The following is a 27,956-nucleotide window of genomic DNA, read 5'->3' on the forward strand; positions in this document are numbered from 1 at the left end:
GTATGGTTTCACTTATTTTGATGCAGAAACCTCATTAAAACTCTTTATGTGGGGCCCTGGCAGTAAACTCCAATATGGTTTTGAATTTACTCCTCCCCCCTCCTTCCTCTCAATTTTACCTGATACATTTTGCTGATGTTTTTATTGCCCATCACACGCCAGGATCACTGTACCTTTTTGGTTTATAGATGCTAGCTAACACAAATTGACATTCGTTTTTCAATTAATGAGCTCTGGTTATGGTTTATAGAAAACAATGCAACAAATTTCCGCTAGGTTTACAGTATTTTAACCAATCACTTCTAGGCATTTGAGTCTTAATGTCTTGAGAATGGACTCTTTCTTGACAAAGAGCGCTAATGTTGACTTGAAAGGGATTATAGGATGATTTTTCAACTTACAAACAATAGAATTTTCTGGAATTTGTTTAGTCATTTTATGTTACCAAGAAATGTTCCTGAAACATGTTGCAACATGTTCTGTAGGAAGAAATAGCAGCAATTTGCTCTAGTACCACATGAGATCCCTTATAAAATAATCACAATAGGGTGGTGGCAGAAACATTAAACTTAAAGACTATAAACTCCTTCCTAATCTTCAATTTTTAAAATAACAATTGTTACAGAAGCAAATAATAGCATTAAATTTTCTTTCATTGAATAAGGTTGTATCTTTGCTTCTAATCTCTGTTTTGTATATGAACTCAGGTTTTCTTCTAGAACCTCTTCTTGGGCTCTTTTGACATTGTATCCTAAACTAGTCATATCTTGTGTCACCAACCACATTGAAGCCACAAACTTACAAACACAGAACTGGATATTACATCAACTAAAGTAAGCAAAATGTAAATCTGACTTATTAAGAGTCCACATTATGAAAGCCTAGAGTTCTAAAAGTAGTGCAACCCCAATCTGATTTTATAAATATAAAACCAAAGCTCAGCCACTCCCCCAGTGATATGCGTGGTACCCTCAGAGCTCCCAAGAGCCCGTTTAAAACTCCTGACTACAACTTACTGGATAGATAAAGGTGGTTTGGAGACATTTTTAAAATAGTAAGGAATAACTTGCACAAATCCATTCTTTTTGCTGTTATCCATGTTATCTCCTCCATATACAAAGTACATTCGGCTATGAGGCTTTGCTGAACAGTGGAGAAGTTGAGAGTGCTATAGCCAACACTAGATCACTTGGTGCTAAGAGTTTTAAAATGGTATGTGCCTACATCTGGGGGTTCCTGGGGGACTGCCAGGAGTTACTAGAAGCCCAAGATAATCATTGTGCATTTTCCCAATGGGCTGGTTTTACTCAGCTTGGGGAAAATAATACACTATACAATAAACACGAATATGATGTGGAAGAGAATGCAACATTTACGTGAATTTTTAGTCAAAGTCAAATAAAAAATCACCTCAACAAAAATTTTGCACTTGTACAGCTTTAGGCTATGCTCCCAGATCCCCTAAGCTACTCAAATATTCCATTATGCTGGTTGAGGAACTCTGATGGAAAAGTCTAAACCCTAATTTACTGCTTAGGTAATGCAAATCTAACCCCTGTTTGACAAATAGGAAGGGTGATATCTAGAGAAAGGAAGCCATTTACTCAATATCACAAAATCACAGCCACAGCTAGACAGACCTCTCTGACTTCTAACAAAGGATATGCGATCTTAGTTACCCTTAAGGAATCTGGTTAACATGATCACAGATCTATCCACACACACACACACACACACACACACACACACACACACAGACACACACACACATACCTCTGCTATCTTAGAGGTTGGTTTGCCTAAATGAAAAATACTTAAAATATCTCAAAATACTTACATTGACTCTTCTGCTGCCTAAGTGTTGCCCCAGTGAGAGTTCCTATCTTTGGGATATTATTAACAACTCTTTCAGGCCTTGTTGATCTAATCTGCTAAATAATGGGCAATTAGTTTAGTTGCTCAGGGCAACATGTGAATGAGACCAAGGTCAAGGGTATGATCCCCTTAGGACCTGCTGGCTTCCTACAGATGCATTTCATTCCAAAACTGCTGTCTACACCCCTAGCCAAAGCCAAACAGCTTGCAAACAAATGTAGCTGTCATAAAGAGAGCTGCAAGAACTTTGCTCATTAAAATAGTAACGGTAGTGGCAGCAGCAATTTTTCACAACCTAATATACACAGGGAAGAATATATTAATAAAATTTCCATGGAGTGCAAATAAAAATAAAATCACGAATAAAAGTAAAAACATCTTTCTCCTCCTCCCAAGGTCTATGAGGGAAAAGGAAATAGCCTCTCTTTACCCAGCTAGGTTTCTTGGTCTTCAAGTGGAAAGTGTGTGAAACCAAGATAAGGGGGAATCAAAGAGAATGTCTGATCTCCAATTTTCAGGGCCTGCAATCCTCCACGTGGCATCTTTCACACACTGCTTTCCAATGCTGCTTATCCTGAGTCAGGTTTGGCTCCCACTGAGAGTAGCTGTGGAGGGTAGAGATGTGTCTGATACTTTTTTGCCTCCCCTAACAGTCACACCTGTGTTTGACATTTGGAGGCCTTTACCAAGGCCTTTACTTTAACATACATTTTCTCATTGACTAGGCCCCCAATAAATAATGGTTGGTTGATGGAAAATGGGTAAGGTGATCTCTAGAACAAAAAGAAATTGGAATTTGAGCAAAATAACATACTAGGTACTTGCCATTGGGGCTGTCAGCTGGGAAACCCCATGCCCCATGTCCTCTTGGCCTCTGTGCGGTACATTCACACATCCCTGTGGAGCAGGCAGGTCGGGGCAGAAAAAAAGGAAGGGGAGCCTTGAATCCAGACTGAACATATGTTGGCATATTCAGAGTCCTCTGCCCACTTTATGTGAGGGGATAAAGGTACAGAATGAAAAGCCATCATACTTCTCAGCAATGAGGTGTTAACTTCAAAGCTTCATTGGGGCCTTTTAAATGGTAGGAGTTATTGCTTCGACAAATCTCAAATAAATCCCAAGAACGTTTTATTAACCCCCTCTCAGAGTTCTTTCTACTGGAACATGTAATACACAAGACCTACGTGGAGCTGCTCTCCCCTGGTAACCAAGAATCTTCTCCCCCTTTTAAATGTTTTGGCTGCCCCCTTACCAACAGCTCTATTATTTAATTTCCTATTTTACTTCTGTTCCAATAGCATTTATTTTCTGTATCACTCTTTTGCACCCTTACTCACTCTCTTACTGAATTATTAGCTGTTTCTTAGTCTGTTTTCTCCAACTATAAAGTCAGCTTTGGATGGCAAAGAATATGTTTTCCTCTCATAGCCCTCTCAGAACCTAGTACATTGTAGGAGGTTAAAATGAAAAAAAAAAAAATGTGGGTGCATGGTTAGATGGATAAATGAATATATAAATTAGTCTAAGGATTGGGAACTCCGTACAATAACTCTGTACAGTTTTAACACAAAAGAAAAAGATATGAAAAGCATTGAGCAATGCTGACATCAAACCTAAAATGTAACTCAAATACACTCCATACTTATAAAACCTTGTAAAACTCTCCTTAAAGAGCATTCAGAGCTATTCCCAAGCATTATCGCATCACTTGACCTCACATTGCAGACAGGAGCCCCCAAAACAGCAGTTGACACTAGTAAACGGATGCCTCTGGTTTGTTACCACTGTTATTTCCTCTTCAGTCCCAGCACCTGTCTTGCCTCCCAGCCGGTATCTGGGTGTAGATCCACACTAGGGAGCCCCGGGGAGACTAGATGAAGGGGAAAGAGGGCCAGGTCAGAAACGCACGGCCTGCTGTTAGGTAAGCATACTCGTCCTTCCCCATGATCCTGGGTTAATTGCTGCCACTAAGATCATAATCTTTGAGTGAGTAGCTTAAAGGAACAGAGAGTGAAACTAGCATCTTGTTTGAATTTTTAGACTAGTATGCAGAAGCAGAAGTCAGAGTCATCAAGAATCGTAGATGAGTTCCATAGATGAATTTTATAGACACGGAAGCCTGCAGGCATGGTAGATCTGAGCGGTAACACGAGACTCCGACACGATTCTCCGTCCCAGCTCCAGCATTCTATTCTACCTCTGCACCCTGACAGAGCATGCAGGGTGCAGAGGAAAACACAGAGGGTCTGCCTTGAGCTTCTTGAGATCTGCATTCTATGAAAACACACACGAAAAGGGAAATTTTTCCACTTACTGCCTTTTTAAGTCACACAGGCAGTAGGGCCTTAAAACAAGAGTGTATTACCCCTTACTCAAGCATAGGCCAGCCACCTTTCAAAAGGCATATCTGAGCAATTCTGTAATGAAGGAGTGAAAAGGAAGGAAGCTATGTGCATATTCAGAGTCCTCTGCCCTATTTCAAAGTCATATCCCACTGCTCCTCAGCATGGCCCCTCTTCCTGGTGGAGTGATATATACTCAGGACACTCAATGGAGCTTTGCCCATGCTCTCCACAGCACCCATGGCTTTCTCCCTTCTCTCTGTCAGACCAAGGTAAGCAAGCACTGTCTTCAAATCTCACCACTACACAAGGATTTCCTGGGCATACAAATTCTTACCATAACATTTCATTTATCAAACAAACCTTGGACATTTATGTAGAGAAATCTTACTGCTGCACACATTCCTAAGTATTATCATTGGTTTTAGATAAGAATTTTCATTTTCCAACTAAAGAGGAAGCAAATTAAGAGTAAGAACGACATATTCTTCCAGATCCCAGCTAATACATAGTATGGTGCTGAGAAGACAGATGCTTCAAAAAATTTTGCTAAGCAGATGAATTACTACCAAAGTCTCAAGCAGGCAAGCATGACAGAGGTAGAAATGCTATATAAACATTATCCAAAAGTCAAATGTAGACTATATGCAAAATATTACTTTGCATTTTCCACACTGAGGTTCTAAGAGACCAATTTTCTAAATTTCCCGGAATTTCTCCCCTCACACTATAAAATGATCAACTATCCATCACTAACTTAGTTTTACTTTTCATTTCATTAGATGATAATTAGGAAAATGTACCATATATGGAAGACATGCAATGGATCATCCTGATGGAGAAGAAAGCAGCAAAATGAGATTGTGAAATCATTTTAAGATAATGAAATGACCAGCAAACTCCATTATTTTGCAAAAGAGAGGGAAAGTGCCTCAACTATCCAGTCTAAATATTTGTTTTCTGTGTTGTAATGAATTGTACTTTTCCACTGCACGCTCAGAAATTCTGAAAGAACTAGCTGATCCTAAGGCTAAGAAAGTATGTTATGCTGAAGGAAAAAGAGAGAGAGGAAAAAAAAAAAAAAAAACCTGGCAATTTTCAGAAAATTCAGCCATTCCTTAAACCCACCCAAATTTTGAGGATATTGTTGGAAGAATATATTTCCTTTTGTAAAGGGAAAGGGGGCAGGCAGTAGAAGTGTGAGTGAGTGTGTATGCATACAGGGAGGGAGAGCAAGGGAAGGAAGGAGCCAAAGATGGAGGGGGAGAGAAAAGGGAGGAAAAATGAGAGAGATCTTCCTGCTAGGCCTTGATTAAGAACTTTTTAAATCCTAGGAAGGGTGGATAGTCTTTGAAACCAGATCCGCTGCAGGAAGGAGGCCAGCACCCAGGACACCGTGTCTTTCAGAAGGGGCCACCCACGGTGCCGTGGCAGTCATATGACTGCCCTGTCACATCCTGAAGCCATTTCCAGCCCATGCACACGTCTGTGCTCCCATTTAGAGAGGATGGGATATATTGGGAACACATATGGAAACACTTTCAGAGAATCAGTTTCCATGAAATTCATAATGAGCCAAGTGGCTTCAGATGTGGTTGCGTTCCTCCGATTAGCCAGCAAAAAAAAAAAAAAAAAAAAAAAAGGAAAAAAGGAGGAAAAAAAGGGACAAATCCACCCTTTCAGACCTTATTTCAGTTTCAGAAAAATTAAAAACCACTAATGACTTATGGCTACCAAAACATGGAGAGAAGGAACTAGGAAAAACGAGGGAGAGAGGTTTAGTCTTTCCCTTCTAAAAACAACAGTTTCAATATCGGTAATCTTACCTTAAATCAGAGAGAGGCTTTCCTGCGATGATATCTGCCTAGAGTGGCATAATTAATTTTCTGACATCTTGGCAGGAGGTTGTGCGCATGTGCAAACGAGGGGGTGGGAGGTGGCAGGGAGATGGCGAGCGAGGCAGAGGCTGCAAGACCAACCCTTATTTGATAACATATGTGGTCAATTAAGATTATTTTAAAAATTGCAAACTAAATGATAAATTGTTCCTAAGTAAATCTTTCAAAAAAAAAGCCAGAATTCAGACAGGACAGCCTGGTATTTTCCTGTGGCCTGCGCTAGTAGTAACTTGGGCTATATTAAAAGCAGAAATTTATGAACTGGTTGAGATGTTATATATTAGACACCAAAGCCTAACTGATAGGAAGGCATGAAATACAAGAAGTGGACAAATGGAGAAGGATTTTTAAAGAGGGACGTTTAACTGATATTAGTAAGTTAAAACATTATTTTTGTATTAAAACAAAAACATACATATTCTAAAATAAAATTCACATACATTCTCAGATAAAACAAGAGACATGAAAATATTCTCCTTAGGGGACTTGGGGTTGTTTTGGGTTATGCCAGAAGATCGGGGAGAGCAGGGGTAGTGAAGGAGCCCTTGAGTTTCCTCTGCCCTTTGAGGCGCTCCCGTGGAAAAATCTGCGCGGCGTTTCCTTCAGGCTTGGTAGCAAGCCTGAAGCCCTGGTGCAGGAATGTTCTGACTTGAAGCTGCTTGATGATGGGCTGGGAACTAGAACCGTCTATTGCTTAATAGACGAGTTAGTTGCTTAGTTCCCTAACCATATGAGTCCTATAAGTGATGGAACAGCCACAGCATCCCATCGTGTTAGCAAAAATTGACTAAAAGAGTGGCTAACCAAACAACTGGGATTCCACGGCTCAGATCTGCAGAAGCACTCGATTGAAGCACTCCCACTGCCATTTTGTCATTAAATCCTCTGTGAGGTAGCAAAGTCACTGGCTGTAGTTTATGAATGGCAAACTTAAACTCAAAAAACAGTGATTTCATCGAAGTTACAGATCAGTACATGGTGGCCCACGACCCGGCCCCAGACTTGTGGGGGCTTTGCTGCCACTGTCTCCCCTAGGGTGCAGGAATTTGGGGTCATTTTCATGTGAATTCTAGCAGCCTGGCCATGGCTACCAGGAAGGCGATGATGAAAAGCGTTCTGACCAATTATCACTGACAGCCCCGGGGATGGAGGTGGAATGGGAGGCAGATGCATTCACTTATTTGCCATGCTTGACCCAGCCCCAGAATTCTGATATTGTCTTTACCACTGGCATTCTGAATGATATGAAGCAAATCACGTTTTATATTCCTTAGTCTCATTGCATGAGACACTTGTAAGCAGGAATTGGTAACAGTACACAGCAAATAGCCAACATTTCCATCCTAAAAGGGCATTCCTCCCTACCCGTACTATTTGAACTCTATAGTAGAGCCAGAGAAGAAGGAAACCGAAAAGATTGGGTCTCCAAGCTAGAAAATACATAAATTGAGAATCAAAATCCTGAAATTCGCGATCAACCCCACACACCTAACTGCAGATCCAGTCAAACTCTTCTGGAAAAAAAAAAAAAAAAAACATAACTGAGAAGAGAGATGCTGGTTGAGGTAGGAAAAGACTATGAAATGAATAATCACCACAAAGTCCACTGTTTTCAGATAGAGTTTGAGAGTTCTAGTCGGACTCTGCTTCTTAAAGTAGGACTCAAGCTGCTCCTTTAAATCTAAAACCTACCCAATCTAAGACTACACCTGTAACCGAGACTAGCACTGGTCCAGGAGAGACGCCAGGGAAAAAGAAGAGTCCACTGCAGGCAGCGGCTGCTTTCAAGTCCAAATCACACAAAACCTGACAAGCTGGGGGCACTATTTTTTCAAAAAAAAAAAAATACAATTTCCCAAAATAGATCTCAAAAGGCTTGGTGCCCAGGTGTGGTCCAACAGCCCTGAGGCCATCCTAGGCCTTAAAGCACGTGGCTCAAATTGCCTAATGCCCCTAGACCCAGGACTTGAACCAGATTACTAAGTGCTGTTCAATCTCTATAATTCAGCTCTAAAAGATACAGCTACCCCAGGCCTAACACAATCCCTATTAATCTAGGATCAAAGCCACAGGCTTCAGCCTCAAACTGTATGGTGCGAGGACCTATGCTTATTTTTGCCCTTTCTCCCTCTACAGTCAGATGCAGCCACTTACCTGTGCCCCAGTGGAGGCCTGGGCTGACCATGCCCTGGGAGGGGTTCCTGCCCCAGGAGGAAATACATAAGGGGCTTCCGGGTTGTGACAGACGCTGGCTTTACATTCGAGGTTCACTTTGTGTGTTGCATCTTCTGCTTGGGTGGTTTATCTGGCTTCCTGAATCTTTATCTTGTTTGACTTTCTGGTTCCTTGAGATTTCCTTGTTCATGTCTGCCTACCTGTTCTGTGACTTCACGTCAGGTTTTTTCGCTCAGGTGTGTGTGTGTTTCTAGACTCTGTGTTAAGTGCACACAAACATTTGCAAGAGCAACAATCTTGTCCCAACTTACCTTTCCAGTCTTGTGTCTCATTTTCCTTCTCATGAACTCTACAGTCCAGACATACCAGACCCTCTTCCATCTTCTGTGCTATCCTGCCTTTTCCCACCTTCCTGCCTGGGTTTACATTAGCCCCTTGGCCCTTAGTATCCCCCTACCCCCCTACCCTATCTCAACTCCTTAAAATTCTAAACAGCTTTTAAAATCGACCTCACAGTCCCCAATTGCTGTGAAGCTTCTTCACATATTCTTGCTTTAGCCCACAGTAACCTCTCCTTTCTCTCTGCAGGCAATTAGTTCTTCGTTTGTATCTTTCTTATAAGTTTGCTGGGGGAGCAACAATTGCATGGTCACCTCTACTAGCCTTTTTTCTTTTTTTTAATTTAACTTTTAAGTTTAAGGGTACATGTGCAGGTTTGTTACACAGATAAACTTGTGACTCAGGGGTTTGTCGTACTGATTATTTCATCGTCCAGGTATTAAGCCTAGTACCCGTTAGTTATTTATCCTGATCCTCTCCATCCTCCCAGCCTCCACCGTCCATATGTGTCCGTGTGTTCTCAACATTCAAGCTCCCACAAATAAGTGAGAACATGCAGCAGCATTTGCTTTTCTGTTCCTGCATTAGTTTGCTAAGGATAATGGCCTCCAGCTCCATCTGTCTTCCTGCAAAGGACATGATCTCGTTCTTTTTTATGGCTGCATTCAACTAGCCTTTAAAAAATGGGAATGTGTCCTATTTATCTTTAAACACACCATCGCCCCTCTCAGACTTACATACAAAAAGTATTTAAATGTGTGTCTAAGGGAAAAATGATGGCAATAGCAGATTTGACCTAAATCTGCTAACTGCCTTTCCTACTTACTCTACCTGTGTGTACCTGAAAGGGTTCAGGTTAGTTGTGGAGCCACAGCTCCGCCCTGACTACCAGTTAGTTCTGCAGCGAGTCTCTTGCTCTCCTCTGTCCCCTGGCTTGCCCCCTTTACCCTACGAACAAAAACTGTTTCTGAGGTTTTCAGTCCCAGCAAATCATCAGGTCCCACATCAACCTACCTCTCAAAACTCATCATGAAATGATAAGCTAACATCTCAGATTTTGCTTTTTAAGTTTTCACTGTTTTTACATACTTTTGGTTTTACCTTCACCAAGAGCCTGAGAGGTAGGCAGGATAGGCACCGATTGATAAGGAAGCTTCATCAGAGAAAGAAGGCACCGTCTGGAGGACACAGCTCATTAGTGCAGAGCTGAAATGAACGCATTGGGTTTCCAATTTGTGTCCTTTTTTTCCCCCAGTAGAGGTGCCTCATTAGCATCTACTACTTTTCATCCAAAGTCTTGAAGACAGGAGGGCTGGGCGTGGTGGCTCAGGCCTGTAATCCCAGCACTTTGGGAGGCCGAGGCAGGCGGATCACGTGAGGCCAGGAGTTCGAGACCAGCCTGACCAATATGGTGAAACCCCGTCTCCACTAAAAATACAAAAATTAGCCAGGCGTGGTGGAATGCACCTGTAGTCCCAGCTAATCGGGAGGCTGAGGCATGAGAATCGCTTGAACCAGGGAGGTGGAGGTTGCAGTGAGCCGAGATTGAGCCACTACACTCCAGCCTGGATGACAGAGTGAGACTCTGTCTCAAAAAAAAAAAAAAAAAAAAAAAAAAAAGATGGTATTTCTTTAAAAACAGGGCACATTTCAGTTTATATTTTTAAAGTGATGACTGGTATGCCTTCTCGCATTGGATGTTTATATCCAGTGACATCAGGAACCAAACTACTACCTTTTATTTAACTGAAAAACTGACTTTGCAAAGAATTTCTTTCTCTTTGTTGGTAGGAATTAGCCTAAAACCATGTACAAGAGTCTTCCTGCTATCCTGAGACAATGCTCCTTATGTAACTTCCGAATCCAAATGCAGTGTTGTAGTAACTCGTTCCTCTGACAGTCGCAGCGTTTTTCCACTCAAGCCCTGCACACAGAATTAACTCAAAACTTCTGCAAGGAAAACGTCCCTTTTAGAGTTTGATTTGGCATCAGTTTCAAAGAGCTGTTTGTATATTTTAGAATATGTAGAATTTTCCTTTGATTGAAAACTCTCTTTTAACAATGGACAAGAGATGATTTCTCTTCTGAGTGATTTAAACAAAAACAAACACATCTTAGTTACATAGAGCCTTGTTCTCAAAGTGGTCTTTCTGAAAGAAATCAAACCCTACAGATTGTTAAGCATTTGGCAAAAGCCTTCAAACAGCCAAAGCCAAATAGCGAAATTTTCCTTGTTGTAGGAGATAAACAAATACTAGAGCAAATTTTTTAAAAAGTAGAACCTCCTTTCACTTTCTACTCTGCTCGATAACATTCCCCTCTCAATACACACACACACACACACACACACACACACACACACCCCTTCAGAGGGGTTTCATCTTCAATGTTTATTCCTGGTGCTATAGTAATAAACTCGCCACAAATGGACATTTTCAACATCTGTTTGTGGCTGTTCCCAGACGTCTTGTATTTCTTTGGGACATGAAGCCCTCTGTCTCCCAAGTGTAAACAGACACACCTAATTATGTATTAAGGTGTCTGAGAGGAGCTACTTGTTTTGATGACCGTTTAAAAAAAAAAAAAAAAGAAGAAGAAGAAGAAGAGCCCGGTCTGCTTAGCTCGCTGTGGGATGTGGGATAAACACACAGTAGTCCAGTAGTAGCTCCTCAAACAGTGGAAGTTCTCTGCCTGCCAAGGACAAAATCCAAGTCCTATTTTTCTCAGCCTGAGAATCATGTCCACTGAGTCCACTCCAGATGTGGACCAAAGGAGTCAATGACTGGGCAGGAGAGACAGTGCTGCCACAGATGCAGGGCCACATCTATTTACTCTTTTCATAAGGACTTAATTTTCGGGTGAAAAGAGGAAAGGTGCAGAGGAGGAAGAGGTCATTGGGGGTTCATTGTTTTTCTTCTTCTTCAGGTCACAATGGCCATGGATAGCAATTTTAATACAATGTCAGTAGCCTATGAGAAATGTAGCAGGAGAAAATAATTCTAGAGTGTTGAACTAGGAACTGGAGATGTGGGTTCTGGTCACAGTGCTGTCCTTGCCTCGCAGGGTGATCACGGTGGAGTCCCTTTCCCTCCCCGACCCACACATTCGTCTTCAGTAAAATGAGGGGCGGGGACGAAATCATCTCTGTGGGTTTCCCGGCTCTAAAATTCTGATCCTGCTACATATTGGACAAGTCTGAGAATTCCAAAAATACCTTCAAAAATTCTACTAGAAATACTGTTCCTGTAAAGAATGGTCCCCATTCATTAAAAAGCAGTACTAGTTTTCAAAATGAGGTAATAAATCTATACATTCAATGTGAAAAAAAAATCCAAGTTTTCTATGTACAAAATGTCAATTCAAAAATTTAGGATCTTTTCTAAAAATTAAAAAAATGTAATTGTTAACAACCGTTCCGAACACAGGCCAAAAGAAAATGGGAACACTACTAGCTTTTTAAGAAAGTCTTTCATCCTTAAATTTAGCAGTAGAGGAAGTTAAAACTAACACTTCAGGCTCACATATTCGATGGGAGATATCATGTGAGTTATTTTTCTTTTTCTCTTCTAGATTATTTAAGCAAACTCTTTGATCTGAATTATCTCAAGTTAAAATAAATGATTTTTTGTATCAAACTTTCCAGCTCTCGCAGGGTAGAATATATTGCGCATAATTTAAGTAGCTTTAAATTTCCTTGTCCCACATATAAAAGAATATATTTTGAGGCTTTTTTTTTAGACAGAATCGCACTCTGTTGCCAGACTGCAGTGCAATGGCACCATCCTGGCTCACCACAACCTCTGTTTCCTGGGTTCAAGCGATTCTCCTGCCTCAGCCTCCCGAGTAGCTGGGACTGCAGGCGTGTACCACCACGCCTGGCTAATTTTTGTATTTTTAGTAGAGACGCAGTTTCACCATGTTGGCCAGGATGGTCTCGATCTCTTGACCTCGAGATCTGCCTGCCTTGGCCTCCCAAAGTGTTGGGATTACAGGCATGAGCCACTGCACCCAGCCTCTTTTGAGGTTTTAAGATCTCATTAATGTGTACATTTTAAATTTCTAGAATAAAATGTATGTTTTTACAAAATTGGGAGGTAGATTTTTCCGCTATTTCTGGTTAGGGATTTGGTCCACTTTACTTTATTTTGGGTTCTCTGATCTGCATCAAACCATGAATTTTGGCTACTTAGTAAGGATTAATGGTGTTATCCAGGTACGGGCTGGAAAGACTAGTGATACAAATATTCCTCTTAGGATGATATCCAACAGGCCTTTGTAGCAAAGTCTGATTCTGATATGGAGACTCCTACAGCAATGCAGAGTAGGGAAAAGCACATCCTGTGGAGCTAAAAGACCTGAAATTGAGTTTTCACCCTCCATCTCTTTCAATTGATGACCCTGAACAAATCTCTGAATGTCTGAGCCCCGATTTCCTACTGGCAAACTACTGAGTGTAATAGTATTGATACTCCAATGCATTGTGACGATGAAATGAAATGATGTCTGTGAAAGTGCTATCTATAGACGTAAAGCACTATCTAAGTATTATTAATACTAAGTCTTACTACACATTTATTTTTACTCTCACCTTTGGACTTAGTTGTAAAATTCTTCCCATCTTCCCCGGCATTTAATTTGTCTTAGGTTCTAACATGATGTTCTTTATCTGTGAGCTTTAAGTACTTTCTGCCATCAGAAAAGAGCTATTACAGAGGACCCGATCGTTTTTTTTAATTTTTATTATTTTTAATTTTTAATTTTTAATTCCTTCACTTATTTTTAATTCCCTCACTCTCTGGAGTTCCTTAAGGAGAGCAGTAGAAGAGTTCAAGTTGCCCTCCTAAGATGTCTCCTCCTTTCTGGGAGTCCTCAGTTTGTCTGTACATATTCTGTTGCACCTGCCCAAGTCTCCACTTCTCCTGGATGACCAGCAGCATCCTCTGGAGACAGCAGCTTGATAGGCTGCCACAGTCCACTTGTCATCTAACTGCACTGGGCCATGGGCCTCTTCATATTGCAATATGTTACGATAGGAGAATGCAATAACCCTAACTCACAGATTGTACTTGTGCCTATCTCTTTGTTCTTCCTGTTTCCCTCAATGTTAACCTGTTTGTTACACTTGTTGGAACTTACTTGCCACATTTTTAGATAACTGAAGGGATTTGCCTCCAATTCGCCTTCTATATAACCTAAAGTGGTACTGCTTATTTGATTTTCATAAATTTTTACAAAGATTATTTTCAAACTTCTAACTAGACATTCTATAATTTGCAGTTTGAGATTTAACCTTTTCATTAAAATGGTGGTAGGAAGACCCCTGGGAGAGGTTCACTTTGGTGAAATAGTTTTTCTCTCTTAGGTACCAGGGAAAGTGGTAAAGTGCAGGAGGAAGGCAACTTAGCCATCTGAAGAAGCCGTGGCTTTGCAAGTCCGAAGCTGACACCTCAAATACTAGCTTGCAAAGTCTGCAAATGGGTTGAAAGACAACCACATCTCCAGTTCCCTCGTTTTAAGGCACTTAAGTGTCTAGTTACCTATCTCCTAAGCCAGCTGTGCAGTGATTTTCACTATTATACCTCAGTGGTGTTGTAGTGAAAAAAGATCAGTACCAACGCCTTGAGACTGGAGCGGGAGGGCATGAGTACAAGCAAGTCCAGCCACTCATCTGAAGAGGAGGGAAATTCATTATACACATGTGTATTGTCAGGACTCAGACCTCTTGGCTCATGGGGAGAAAGCATGCCTCTTTCCAATAAAGTACCCTACCAATTTTATTCCTTTTTAAAGTGACTGTTTTTTTTTCCAGTGGCTGTTATCTGTTATCTGCTGCTTCTCACTCTAGTGAGAAAATTCACATTACATTTTTTCACCTCCATTCTCTTTTACTATACCCTGCTAAATGAAAAGGCCAGGGAGAAAGGTTAAAAACTAGGTTTGACAGCCAAAGAAACAGCCAACCCATCACCTGAAGCTCCAATCTATGAAGTTTTTGGAGTTCTGAGAATTATTCTGGATTCCCTATGATGACACCCTTTGAATTGTATCTTCTATTGAGTCCTTGAGCTTCCAAAACTCAAAATAAATCCATCAAATACATTTTAGGTAGGTTTGGTCACTGGGAAATGTGCTCTCCAGGTCCTGATTTTATGACTCTCCTTTCCTTTAAAACAAACTAACAAATGGCTGTAATGGTTTTCAGTACATGCACTTCCTCACTTCGGGATTCCAGAAAGAAAAGAAAGCTGTGTCCATGAAGAAATGGAATTTCATTACATTTTAAACAGGAAATATAAGAAAAGCTGTTCATATCTGCATAAGATCTTGAAGCTAACTTCCAGAGCCCCAAATTTAGAGTTTCTTGAGGAGGAATCTCCTTTTAGGGCACGGTTGAAGGATCTGAGAATGGAGTAATAGCTTACTACAACTGTGATGCCAACAGACTTACCTGTTTAAAGCCTTCTCCTTTAAGCTTGGCTTGTGGTTATGAGATTCTGCTTGGAACATTTTCCTCATCCCTTATCAATTCAAATTCCTTGCTATTTAAGATAAGCCCCAATTTCTCAGTCCTCTGAAGAAGCTGTTCTGGGTACTAACTCCACAGGGAGGACAAGTGCTTGTGTCTCACCTGGACTGATTTTTCTCAATTGCTGGATATTAGCTCGCCAGCCTGAAGGAACTGCTAGCTTCTTGCCTAGGTGTTTCTTCACTTCAGAGTTGTTGCCACACACTGCCCAGTGTGATCATCTAATGACTGCCTGCAAAGCTGGCCTGGTCACACCTGCATGCACAATGGTTTCCATTGAAGTGCATCTTTTTTTTTCTTTTTTTTTTCCGAGACAGAAGTCTCCCTCTGTCACCCAGGCTGGAGTGCAGTGGCACGAGCTAGGCTCACTGCAACCTCTGCCTCCCAGGTTCACACAGTTCTCCTGCCTCAGCCTCCCCAGTAGCTGGGATTACAAGTGTGTGCCACCACACCTGACTAATTTTTGTATTATTAGTAGAGATGGTGTTTTGCTATATTGGCTGGGCTAGTCTTGAACTCCTGACCTCAAATGATTCGCCTGCCTAGGTCTCCCAAAGTGCTGAGATTACAAGCTGGAGCCACCATGCCCAACCTAAAGTGCATCGTAGAAGCAGAAGAAAGAACTGGTGTGTATGAAAGATACAGAAGATACATTTTGAGGATGAGAAGAACATGGATATAGTTCGGCTGTGTCCCCAACCAAATTTCCTCTTGCATTATAGCTCTCATAATCCCCACGTGCCATGGGAGGGACCTGGTGGAAGGTAACTGAATCATGGGGGCAGGTCTTTTCCATACTGTTCTCAGGATAGTGAATAAGTCTCATGAGATCTGATGGTTTTATAAAGGGGAGTTCCCCTGCCCCTGTACACATTCTCTTGCCTGCCACCATATAAGATGTGACTTTCTCCTCTTTTGCCTTCTGCCATGATTGAGGCTTCCTCAGCCATGTGGAACTATGAATCCATTAAACCCATCTTTCTTTATAAATTACCCAGTTCTTAGGTATATATTTATTAGCAGCATGAGAAGAGACTAATACAAACATATAATATCGTTTCAGTCCCCAAAATTCATCTCATCATTGTACATCATTGTACTAAAATCTGGGTTTGCATGGTGCCAAGGAAGGAAAGCTACTGGAAATCAGAAGATTAACAAAATGTGATTACAGAAAATTAATAATTTTCAGTCAAACAAAACATTTCAGATCGCAAAAATGGATTTCTGGCCTGAAATTTCCAGGTTGGTCATTCTGTATTCATTTAATAAATCAAGTAACTCCTGAATTACCACTTCACTTAGGGTGTATGAATAGTGTCTAAACATTAATTAAACTTGTATAAGATGCAATATTATTCCTTTTAAAGTCAACTAACAATTGGGAGAAAACATTAGTAAACATTTTGATGATACCAGCAAAATTCTCTCTCTACTCCAGTGTCTCTATCTCCACCACTTGCAGGTAAGCCCAAGCCACCGTCCTCTCACTAGGGTGACTGCCACAGCTTCCTAACCACACTCCTTCCCTCCTCCCTACCCCTGTTACAATTCTCCACCCAACAGCCAGAGTGAGCTTTGAAAAATATAAATCAGTGTATATCAAGACCCTGCTTAAAATCTGCCAAATGGCTTAACACTGCACATAACAGCAAATTCAAACCTCTGATCTTGACCTGTAGTGGTCCTGCATGACTTGGATCCAGCCTATCTCTCTAACTTCATTCATCTACACACTCCAGCCACTGAGCACTCCGCTGAAACACCCCACAGTCTTCCCACCACTGGGCCCTTGCACTAGCTTTCCCCACTGCCTAGAATGTCCTCCCTTCCTCCTGATCTTGACAGGGCTAACTCTTTTTTGTTATTTATATCTCAGCTTAAATACTGACTCCTCATCATATCACCCTATTTTACTTTTTTCATAGTACATACCCCTAGATAATATTTTATTATTTTCAATTGCCCACCCTTTGGTAGTAACAGCTAACATTTCTTGAGTGTCAGGCATTATTCTAAGGACTTTACATATATTAAACTTTACATATATTAAACTATCCTTTAGTCCTCGTGACAACCTATTAAAGCAAGTATTATTATTATTATATGGTCATTTAACTGATGTGGAAATTGAGGTTCAACCAAGCTGAGTTACCTCCCCACAGGCACAAACCTAGTAAGTAAAGAAGCCTGAATTTAGACCTGACTCCAAAGACTGTTTAATCATTATGCCATATGCCAACAGAAAAGTTCCAAGAGCCTTTCTGTCTTGTTCATCAGAGTATCTCCAGTGGGTAGAACAGTGTTTAATAAACGAGTAAATTTAATGTTGGCAATAACTTGTGTTAATAAATATTTTTATCATGTGGTCATAAAACACTATGACAGCAATGTTTCATTAAGAGAAAGCTCATTATGATTCAGATCATATTTTCTTTAAATAGACCTAATTTCTTTAATATAGAAAGCCTGGTCCTGTGATTACATTTATTCTATTATTAACAGAATTCATCCGTTTTAGTAACCCTTAGCTTATAAGGTTCTCATTTCTCCAGTAAGATAAATTACCACTTATAATGTACCATTCTCATGTAAAGAGGGTTAACAAATAAATTACATAAAACCACGCAAGGGTATGAGAGATGTCAGTAACATTCCTTAATTTTACATTAAATCTGGGATTTCAAAAACTGTCTATGGATTCTGACACACATGCACATATATAAGGTTTCACCTCAAAGACAGGTTCAGCTGTGGTCAGGTACCAAGATCCAAATGTACAGTTTTTTGGTATTAAATAACCTGATCTTACATTGCTTCTCATCAGAATCTCTTAACTGAAATATAAAACAAAACTTTTCCTGACATCTATCAGAGTTGCCCCTGTTAATTTAGCTCTTCAATCAAATGCTATATTAGCCTTTAGTGTTATTATTGATGGTGGTATTTAGTTTTCCTTTTTTTGGAGACAGAGTCTCACTCTGTCACCCAGGCTAGGGTGCAGTGGTCACAGCTTACTGCAGGCTCAGCCTCCCTGGCTCAAGCAATCCTCCCACCTCAGTCTCCCAAGCAGCTGGGACTACAGACACGCACCACCGCCCTGGCTAATTTTTGTATTTTCTGTAGAGACGGGGTTTCGCCATGTTGCTGAGGCTGGTCTGCAACTCCTGAACTCAAGCAAACAGCCCGCCTCAGTCTCCCAAAGCTAGGATTACAAACATGAGCCACAGCACCCAGCCAGTATTTAGTTTTCTGATGTGATGATTACTAAATCTCTCCTGTAAGAAAACCTGCCCTTTCAGGCCTTAATTTAGAATCACAGATATCAAAAGCTTTATGATGTACCTTGGGGAAAAACTAGCCCAACTCACTCAGTTCACGCTTGAAGAAACTAAGACCTAAAGTTAGTGACCTGCTCAAGAACTCAGAGACACATCCGAAATTCAAAAGACAGGCTCCTCAATTCCCAGCCAAGCCCTATTTCCAAAACACTGTCAACGATGCTATGAATGTTTAATCACCACTCTAGATGCTTGAGTCATTTTCTTCCCGATAAACCAAATCAATTCAACACAATTTTATTGAGCAACTGCTATTTTATTAGTGTTGAACTCAATTCTTCTTTGGGAGGCAAGACCCAATTCAAAAGTTTCAACCACCTGCTGGATTAAAGCGGTTGTGTGAGGTTTTATTAACCCTTCAAAGAGTATCTCTGGCACCTGCCAACTTCTAAGGTTAGAGAACAACTTTAACTTTCTTTATTAACTGCCCTGGGGGCCAAACTCTTTCCTTTTAGGTCAGTTCCTTTTCTTTTCTTTTAGGTCAGTTCTCTACTATATCTTTTCAGACTGAGTCTCACTCTGTCACCCAGGCTGGAGTACAATTATGCAATCTTGGCTCACTGTAACCTCCGCCTCCCAGGTTCAAGCAATTCTCCTGCCTCAGCTTCCCTACTAGCTGGGACTACAGGTGTGCACCACCACACCCAGCTAATTTTTGTATTTTTAGTAGAGACGGGGTTTCACCATTTTGGCCAGGATGGTCTCAATCTCTTGACCTCGTGATCCACCTACCTCGGCCTCTCAAAGTGCTGGAATTACAAGCGTGAGCCACCAAGCCCGGCCTCTACCATATCTTTAAGCCACACTGAGAATGTACTGTTTTCCTAAGGTGTAGTTTGGGAGCTTACAAGTTTGTTTTCTTTAATGATGATACCATAATGCTATTATCAGACTTTTTCCTCTTTTCCAAACCTGTTTTTATTTCCTTTGTAGTTTTTATTTAGAAAAGGTTCTTCTTAATTATGTATGGATTTATTGTGACCACATCAATGGGTTTATTTATTGATTTTTCATGAATCACTGCTCTCCTTGGCACAGGTCAGGGTGTGTTTGTAACCATCATTATATGTGTTATTTTTATTCCATCAACTATAGCATTGTTACTAATTACCACAGAGAGCTGGAATGGTGACCATTTTGGATACAGCATGAAACAGCGATAAGCTTTAGATACAAAAGCACGGGGCTTCTCCTAGTCTCCCATGCTTGGCTGCATAGTTACGGGTTGATCACTTAAGGTCACAGTCTGCAAAATACATGACATGTTTCTACTTAAAAAAATCATTTGAGTTATTTAGGAACAATGTTGCCTGTGCAGCATTTTATTTTTATTTACATTACTTTCGTGGATTTGAAATTCATTAATTTATTGAGTCACATCAAAAAAAATTTAGACAGTATAGTCAAATGGGGTCCTAGATTTGCCTCAGACCAAGTTACTTAAATTCTGACCCAGTCCCATAAAATATGCCTTCCTGTTTGCATTTCAGGAAGACAAAGAAGAAATCTGAAAATGACTTTGAACTATCTGAAACAAAGTGTTGTCCACAAATGACTTTGAACAATTCAAATTAAAGTTCTGTCATTTGCATTTTATCATATATTTTAATTAGAAAAAAAGCTTTTTACTTGTTTAATTTTTTTTTTTTTTTTTTTTTTTTTTTTTTTTTGATGGAGTCTTGCTCTGTTGCTAGTTGGAGTGCAGTGGCATGATCTCGGCTCACTGCAACCTCCGACTCCTGGGTTCAAGGGATTCTCCTGCCTCGGCCTCCTGACGAGCTGGGACTACAGGCGTGTGCTACCATGCCCAGCTAATTTTTGTAGTTTTAGTAGAGACGGGGTTTCACCATGTTGGCCAGGATGGTCTCGATCTCCTGACCTCATGATCCGCCTGCCTTGGCCTCCCAAAGTCCTGGGATTACAGGTATGAGCCACCATGCCCAGCCTAGTTATATCTTTTCTAAAATTCCCCTTATAACTATTTCTACATGTTAACAAACCTAAGAGCTAATTTAAAATAATCATGCAGGCCAGGTACAGTGGCTCACATCTGTAATCCCAGCACTTTGGGAGGCCGAGACAGGTAGATCACCTGAGGTCAGGAGTTTGGGACCAGCCTGGCCAACATGGTGAAACCCCGTCTCTACTAATAATACAACAATTAGCCAGGCGTTGTGGCAGGTGTCTATAATCCCAGCTACTAGGAAGGCTGAGTCAGGGCAATCACTTGAACTCAGGAGGCGGAGGTTGCAGTGAGCTGAGATCACACCACTATACTCCAGCCTGGGCAACAAGAGCAAAACTCTGTCTCAGAAAAATAATAATAATAATCATGCAGTTCCTCTGTCGCCTTTCTATCTTTTCTACCAACAGTGATCAGTTAATGTTTCCTGAGAAATCAATGCTCAATGAAGTAACCAAACAATATTAAGACACAGGGATGTCAGTGATCCTATTTTTCCTGAAAAAAGTATTACCTTGGCTGATATTTATTAATATCACAAATAATAGACCTGTCAAGACTATTTGTATATTCATTCTAAATGTAATCAGTTGGTGAATTCATGCATATGGGGATGTATATGCTAAAGCAGAGCTAACAACGTTGCTTTATTTTATCAGAGTTGCTGGCGTATTACATAAGATATTGCATGGTGAGACCATATATGCATTTATGAAATATGAAATAAAGATAAATGGAAATTGTCTTAGTCTCCTATAGAATCTTACTTCTGGATCTATTAGCCAATTTCTAATAATAGTCACAGCATAAGAACCCTGAAGCATGCAGCACTGATTCCTGGGTAGACTTTTCCACTGAATGCTAGTGCTTCCCACGACATTATGCGTGCAGAGCATCGGAGTAGGAGTTAGAGATAGAAAGGGATTAGAAGGCCCGGCCCTGGGCCAATGGGAGTCTTCAATCTAGCAGGAGCTCTGCAGAGATAGCAAAGGATTAGAAGACTAGGCCCCTGACTTAGGGGAGCTTTCAGTCTAGCTGGGAAAAGACAAGATCCTCCATGTCCTTGTCACATCTTAAGGAACATGAAGCCACACACATCAAACATACGTCATTTTTAAAAGTTGAAAATGTAATTGTTGAAGCAATTCAGAGTGAAAGTATAATCTGAGCTGAATGGGATTGATTTTTTTTTTTTTAAACTTCCTAAAGGAGATGGCTTTAAGTTGGTTATAGATGTGAATTATTATAATAGAGCAAAGGAACAAAAGAGATCTCCTTTCCTAAAATCCTGAGCATTCTTTGCATATTTTTGGCATCTACATGGGCTAGTACCATAATGTAACCATCGCATTTACTTTATGTTGTATCCTAAATGAGACTGAAAGCTTCTTGAAGGCAGAGACTATGTCTTCTATTTCTTTTTTTACTCCTCACCTGTGTAAGCACATTTTAAGTATTTGCCAAATATTTGTTGAGCTGACTTGAAATGACTGAAATGAATGAAAGAAAAGCATTCCAAACAGGAAGGAATGCCAGGGACTACTAATATATTGGATGACATTATTAAAATCTAAAATGTGCTAGACAGGCAGAAATTATTACCTGAATTAAATAAGGTAAAACCTAACAGGGATAACTATAAAGTATCATATTTGGATCTACAAAAAAAACAGCTCTAAAAATAAATAATTGGAGAAATGCAGATTGACAAAAGTGGCAAATAGGAGAAAACAGTGTAATGTGGTCACCAAAAGAACAAAGGCCACTTGAGCCTGCACTACCAGAGGCTGAGAAGAGAAGAATAGTTTGGTTCTGGGTAGGAGGCATTCAGATGGACACTAATGAACGGTGTCTGAGACCGCTGACCAGTTCAGTAGGATGACCTGCAATCATACTTTACAGAAAGGGTTAAAAAAACGGCAGAGGTGGGGAACACAGGAAAAATTCAGCCTGAAGAAGATAAGACTATGAGAAATGATAGTTGTCAAAACCCTATCTTTTGCTTTGTTCTAGAGGAATAGCTGTGCTTCACTTTACAGATTAGTGAATATAATTTCTATCATTTTCTCAGAAAAGAGCTCTGACACTTTATTACATGATGGCTATAATTAATGTCAGACTCTAAAGTAGAAATCAAAAATTCTATTTGATCATTTGGTTTCAAGCTGGACCTAAAATATGTTTTGGCATTGTTACTAACTGTTAGCAGCAAGTTCTGGAAACAGATACAGTCTTGATATGTGTTCTAAATATGAAACACATTGCAAAAAGACTTGGAGATAAAAATATATACTGCTTATGCACACTCTTACTGCGCTATTTCCTGTCCTTATCAGCAATGAAAGTTTCTCTTGTTTTGCCCTTTCTTTGTTGTTCCAGGTGAACAAAATCTTTTTTCTTCCTTTTTTTCTCCTACATATCTATCTTCCTCTTTTTTTTATCTTCTTTGCCACTAATACTTGTTTCATTAAACATTCCTAAGCACCTACCATGTGCCAAAAACTGTGCTAAGTTATAAGGATTCAAGAATATGCAAAACATAGCCACTCTCCTTAAGAAGCTTATAAAAGGAGAATGGTTTGCAATTAAATTTTTATGCTAAAGGACAATGTGGGCCGGACATGTGGGCTCACACCTGTAATCCCAGCACTTTGGGAGGCCGAGGCGCATAGATCACCTGAGGCCAGGAGTTCAAGATCACCCTGGCCAACACAGAGAAATTCGTCTCTGCTAACACTACAAAAATTAGCTGAGCGTGGTGGTGCATGCCTGTAATCCCAGCTACTTGGGAGGCTAAGGCAGGAGAATCCTGTGAACCTGGGAGGCGGAGGCTGTAGTGAGCTGAGATCACACCACTGCACTCCAGCCTGGGCAACAGAGTGAGACTCTGTCTCACATAAAAAGAAAAAAAAAAAGATATGTACACATTAGAGGTGTGTCCAAAGTACAGAAATGACATACAAATGAGTGTAGATGAGACAGCGATTCACTTTGAAGAAAGTGGTGTTTGGGAAAGGGATGCCCAAGAGGGACCAACAGGGCCCTGCCCACCAGTGCAAAGAAATGGCTGACATGGAAGTGGGAAACGGTGCAGCACACTTAAGGAATGCCAGGCATTTTTAAGAGAAAAGGCCCCCCTTTACCTAGGAGAGTCAAATATTTTGGGAGGCAACTAAGCGGTCACATAACTGGATTGTTATTTTTAACTAGGTATGTTCTGTATTTGAACTGGTATGCATGACCACCAAAAAGTAGATATTCAGGAATTTATCTATGGGCAAGATTAGGAAAAAAAGATTTAATTAAAAAATGCACCCAAGATATGGAAAACCATTTGGTGACAACTGCTGTAACAGAAAACATGCTTCTCCAGCAAGAAATGTGTGAAATGCTTTCTAATAAGAAAGATCACTGACAGTCAGCAACAAAAGGAAAATGGAAGATAGGATAGTATCCTCAGGTTCAGGCAGAGCACCCTTGATGATTTTAAAAATATAATAGCATCCGGTCGGGTGCAGTGGCTCACACCTGTAATCCCAGCACTTTGGGAGGCTGAGGCAGGTGGATCGCCTGAGGTCAGGAGTTCGAGACCAGTCTGGCCAACATGGTGAAACCCTGTCACTACTAAAAATACAAAAAAGTAGCTGGACGTGGTGGTGGGTGCCTGTAATCCCAGCCTGTAATCAGGAGGGTGAGGCAAGAGAATCGCTTGAATCCAGGAGGCGGAGGTTGCCATGAGCCGAGATCATGCCATTGCACTCCAGTCGGGGCAACAAGAGCAAAACTCCATCGCAAAAAAAAAAAAAAAAAAAATCTGTATCTATCTATCTATCTATCTATCTATCTATATATATATATAAAATGGCATCCTTCCAGTGGAATGCAATTCAGGGGTAGAATGAAATGCATTATTACTAAGCCATAAAAAGACATGGAAGAACCTTAAATGCATACTACCAAGTGAAAGAAGCCAGTCTATAAAAGCTACTTACTTATTGTATGATTTCAACTATATGACACTGGAAAAGGCAAAACTATAGAGATAGTAAAAAAAATCTGTGGTTGCCAGGTGCTAAGGAAAAGAGAAGGGAAAGAGAGATGAACAGGTGGTGTACAGGGGATTTTTAGGGTAATGAAACTACTCCTTATGATTCTGTAATGGTGGATACATGGCATTATGATAAAACCCATAGAACTGCACAACACAAAGAGTGAGCCCTGTGTGAATTATGGATGTTATTTCATAACAATGTATCATATTGGTTTATCAATTACATCAAACAAATGCAAGACGTAAATAACAGGAGAAAGTGGGAGATGGTGGGAGGAGAATATAAGAAACTATATATTCTGCTCAATTTTTCTGTAAACTTAAAATCGCTCAAAATAATAAAGTATTAATTTTAAGACATATACATAAAAGTAATAATGTTGCATGCATTTCCACTCTTTTGAAGATAATTATGTGACCTCCTTTTCCGCTAGCATTTATCTGGTAAGGCAAACTTTCTTTACTGAAAGTCCTAAGAACATCAAATCCCTAAACAGATAGCATCTTACTCCCTGCAGAGCCTCTGAGACGTGTGATTCAGCAATTTCTAGCAATTCATTAACACAGGGCCACTGAGGCACAATAAATTAACTGTATCTGAGAATGATATAGACTCTTTAGTGACAATGAAATGAAAACTCAGGTGTCCTAAGTTAAACTGCACTCCACCTTCTCAGACCCCAGTGCACTACAGCAGCCATTGTATCTATCGTTAGGAAATTAATACTTTGGGTGAAATGAGGTTCATACACTCAAGTTTTCTTTGATTGAAAGAAGATTTCAGCAAATCTTTCAATAAAATGTACAACCACATGTTTGCCATCCCTGCAAAAGCATGACTCCTTTCATTACTAAATCTTTTCCCTGTGTGTGGTTGGTTGTACATGTGTCAGAAATAAATCCCCACAAAAACAACTGAGAAAAACCATGTATAAAATCAGAGTCAAACCATGTACACAGGTTTAATTCTGAGCTTTAGTATCTCAGATACTAAAATATCTGAGTGTAGCTACAAATAACAGTAATTAGTCATACAACCAAACTTAGTCAACTTTGTGAGTTGGACCAACTATTATCTCCAACTGATCTAGCAGGAATGAAAACCACTTCTTTGGGCCTCAGCAGCAGTAAATCAAAAATTAGAGTAAATGGAGGTCCAGGTAAGATTAGAACACCATCTGCTATGTCAAAAGATAGGCTATTTTTAGGGAAAGCAAGATGAATTTCAACTTATGGAATGCACAAGTAATCCATTCAATCAGTGGTGATATAATGAAGAATACTGAACATTCAATTGTTGACACAGGGCTTGCCTTTGTTTAGGGTCCATAAAATTTAATAACTTCCCCACTCTGTGGCTTTAAACGGAGAACTTCTTCAAAATAAGAGTTACTCCTATTAAACTTAATTATTTGCCCGTGGCTGCTGTGGCAGAGTATGTCTACCAAACAGGTGGCTCTTAATAAAGGAATGGTTCTGTAGTAAAAAGTAGATGCTCTAGTGTTTTATTATGGTTGCTTTAACTTTCTGGTTTATTAGTATTAATTGCTGAAGTTTTCCTTTTAACCTTTCTTAAGGCATTCCTCCCTCCTGTGAGTTAAGAGCTGCTCTGCTAAAATAAATGTTCACATATAATTGGCACATTACGAAGCTGCTAGTTTCGAGAACTTGACTCGGGGAACTTGATAGAAACTTGGTTATAAGGGACATTTTAAAATGAACTACATCAAACTCTACTGGGTTTGAATCCTCCTGACAGACCTTGAGTAATCAAATGGGGTTTTTCCACTGGCAATTTCTAGATTTTGTAGTAGTGATAAAATAATTTTTAATAATTTTGTTATTAAACTAATGCTTATTCTCCTGACCTTGGAATATTATAGTTTAGCAACTGAAAGTCATAAAATTGGAGACATCTTCAATAGTCCTGTGCAGTTGAGTAAGTGGAAAGTGTTAATATTTACATATTTTGAAATAAGAGATTCAAGACTATTTTCCCAAGCAGAAGAAAAAAATAATCTTACAGAAAGATTAGCTCTGTCCTATCTTAACAACGACGACAAACAAAAGCCCCATAAATGCGGAGAAAAGTCTTTCATACAATCTATAGTGGCAAGCAGGGAGAGGTGCCTCATGTCTGTAATCCCAGCACTTTGGGAGGCCAAGGCAAGAGGATCACTTGAGGCCAGGAGTTCAAGACTAGCCCAGGCAACATAGTGAGATCCTGTCCCTACAAAAAATATTGACCTGGCAAGGTGGTGCATGCCTTTAGTCCCAGCTACTCAGGAGGCTGAGATGGGGGAATTGTTTAGGCTCAGGAATTCAAGGCTGCAGTGAGCTATGATCACGCCTCTCCATCCCATCCTGGGCAATAGAGCAAGATCCTGTCTCTTAAAAAAAAAAATCTGTAGTGACCTCTTTCAGAGTAACTGAGGCAGCCAACATCTATGAATAAGATGCATCTTACCTGTGCATCTTTAACTAACATATCCTAAGTCTCTAAAAAAACCTCCAGAAAGCATCAGAAAGCTATAAATCCCTTCTACCTCATGCATGCCAAAGAGTGGTACAGACTTAGGTTAACCTAAGCTACTTCACTCAAATGAGTGGGATAGTGGAGGAGTTATTTGCAGTGAAGAAAAAAAGCCTGTGTAGGCTCTCTAGGAGACTCATACTCTGACCCACGAGTCCAACAATCAACCTCAATAAAGAGTTGTGCTTCTTTCCACAGCAGGATAATTGTATAAAATACATTTTGAAAGTCAGCAATTATTTATTTACATAGTATTTTGTAATGACTTCCAGAAATGTAATTATAATCTTTGTGTCAAGCCTCGTAAGTGCTTTGAAGATCAAAACTGCCATGGGTGATAAGACTGCAATTATAAAGACATGCGGTGGTTCAGGCCATGTAAGGCGTGCTGGTCCCTGCCTTGTCACACCTTGCCCTGGACTAGAATCAATGAGAAATAACTTTGGCCACCTCTGTGTAGTGAATAATCTTTTAGAAACATGTAGGATAAAGTGAGATAATGTATAAAATCACCTGGGGATAGAAGTGCCACTTAAATACAGATTATTATATGACGAGGCCATACTTATCAAAGTAAGTATGGTAGGGAAGGAGGTGGCTTCTGCACTGTAACATTACTAGACTGATTTCTGAGACTAGTGCTGACTTTTATAATTCAACTGAATATAATTCATACTCATTACCATAATGTACACCTGTTAGTCGATTACATGGCAATAACTTCTCATTCAATTATAAACTTATACGTGCTCTTGTTGTTCCATTACAATATTTAAGGCTACCTAATGTTAAGGAAATATTTCCTGAATCATTGTATTGTCCCTCTGAACTTGAAGACATCTAGTATTATACCTCTCTCTGCAGTAAAGATTGTGGGTAACATACCTTTATCATTTTATCTAATTTTTTA

The 27,956-nt window shown here is 40.1% G+C and overlaps 1 protein-coding gene across 8 annotated transcripts in view; it reads right to left on the bottom strand.

The window, feature by feature from the left end:
* Nucleotides 1-27,956, bottom strand: part of RUNX2 (RUNX family transcription factor 2) — a 245,892-nt gene that overhangs the window by 123,191 nt on the left and 94,745 nt on the right. The window lies entirely within an intron of this gene.

Source organism: Macaca mulatta, chromosome 4, assembly GCF_049350105.2.
Source record: "Macaca mulatta isolate MMU2019108-1 chromosome 4, T2T-MMU8v2.0, whole genome shotgun sequence".
Classification (NCBI taxonomy): domain Eukaryota; kingdom Metazoa; phylum Chordata; class Mammalia; order Primates; family Cercopithecidae; genus Macaca; species Macaca mulatta.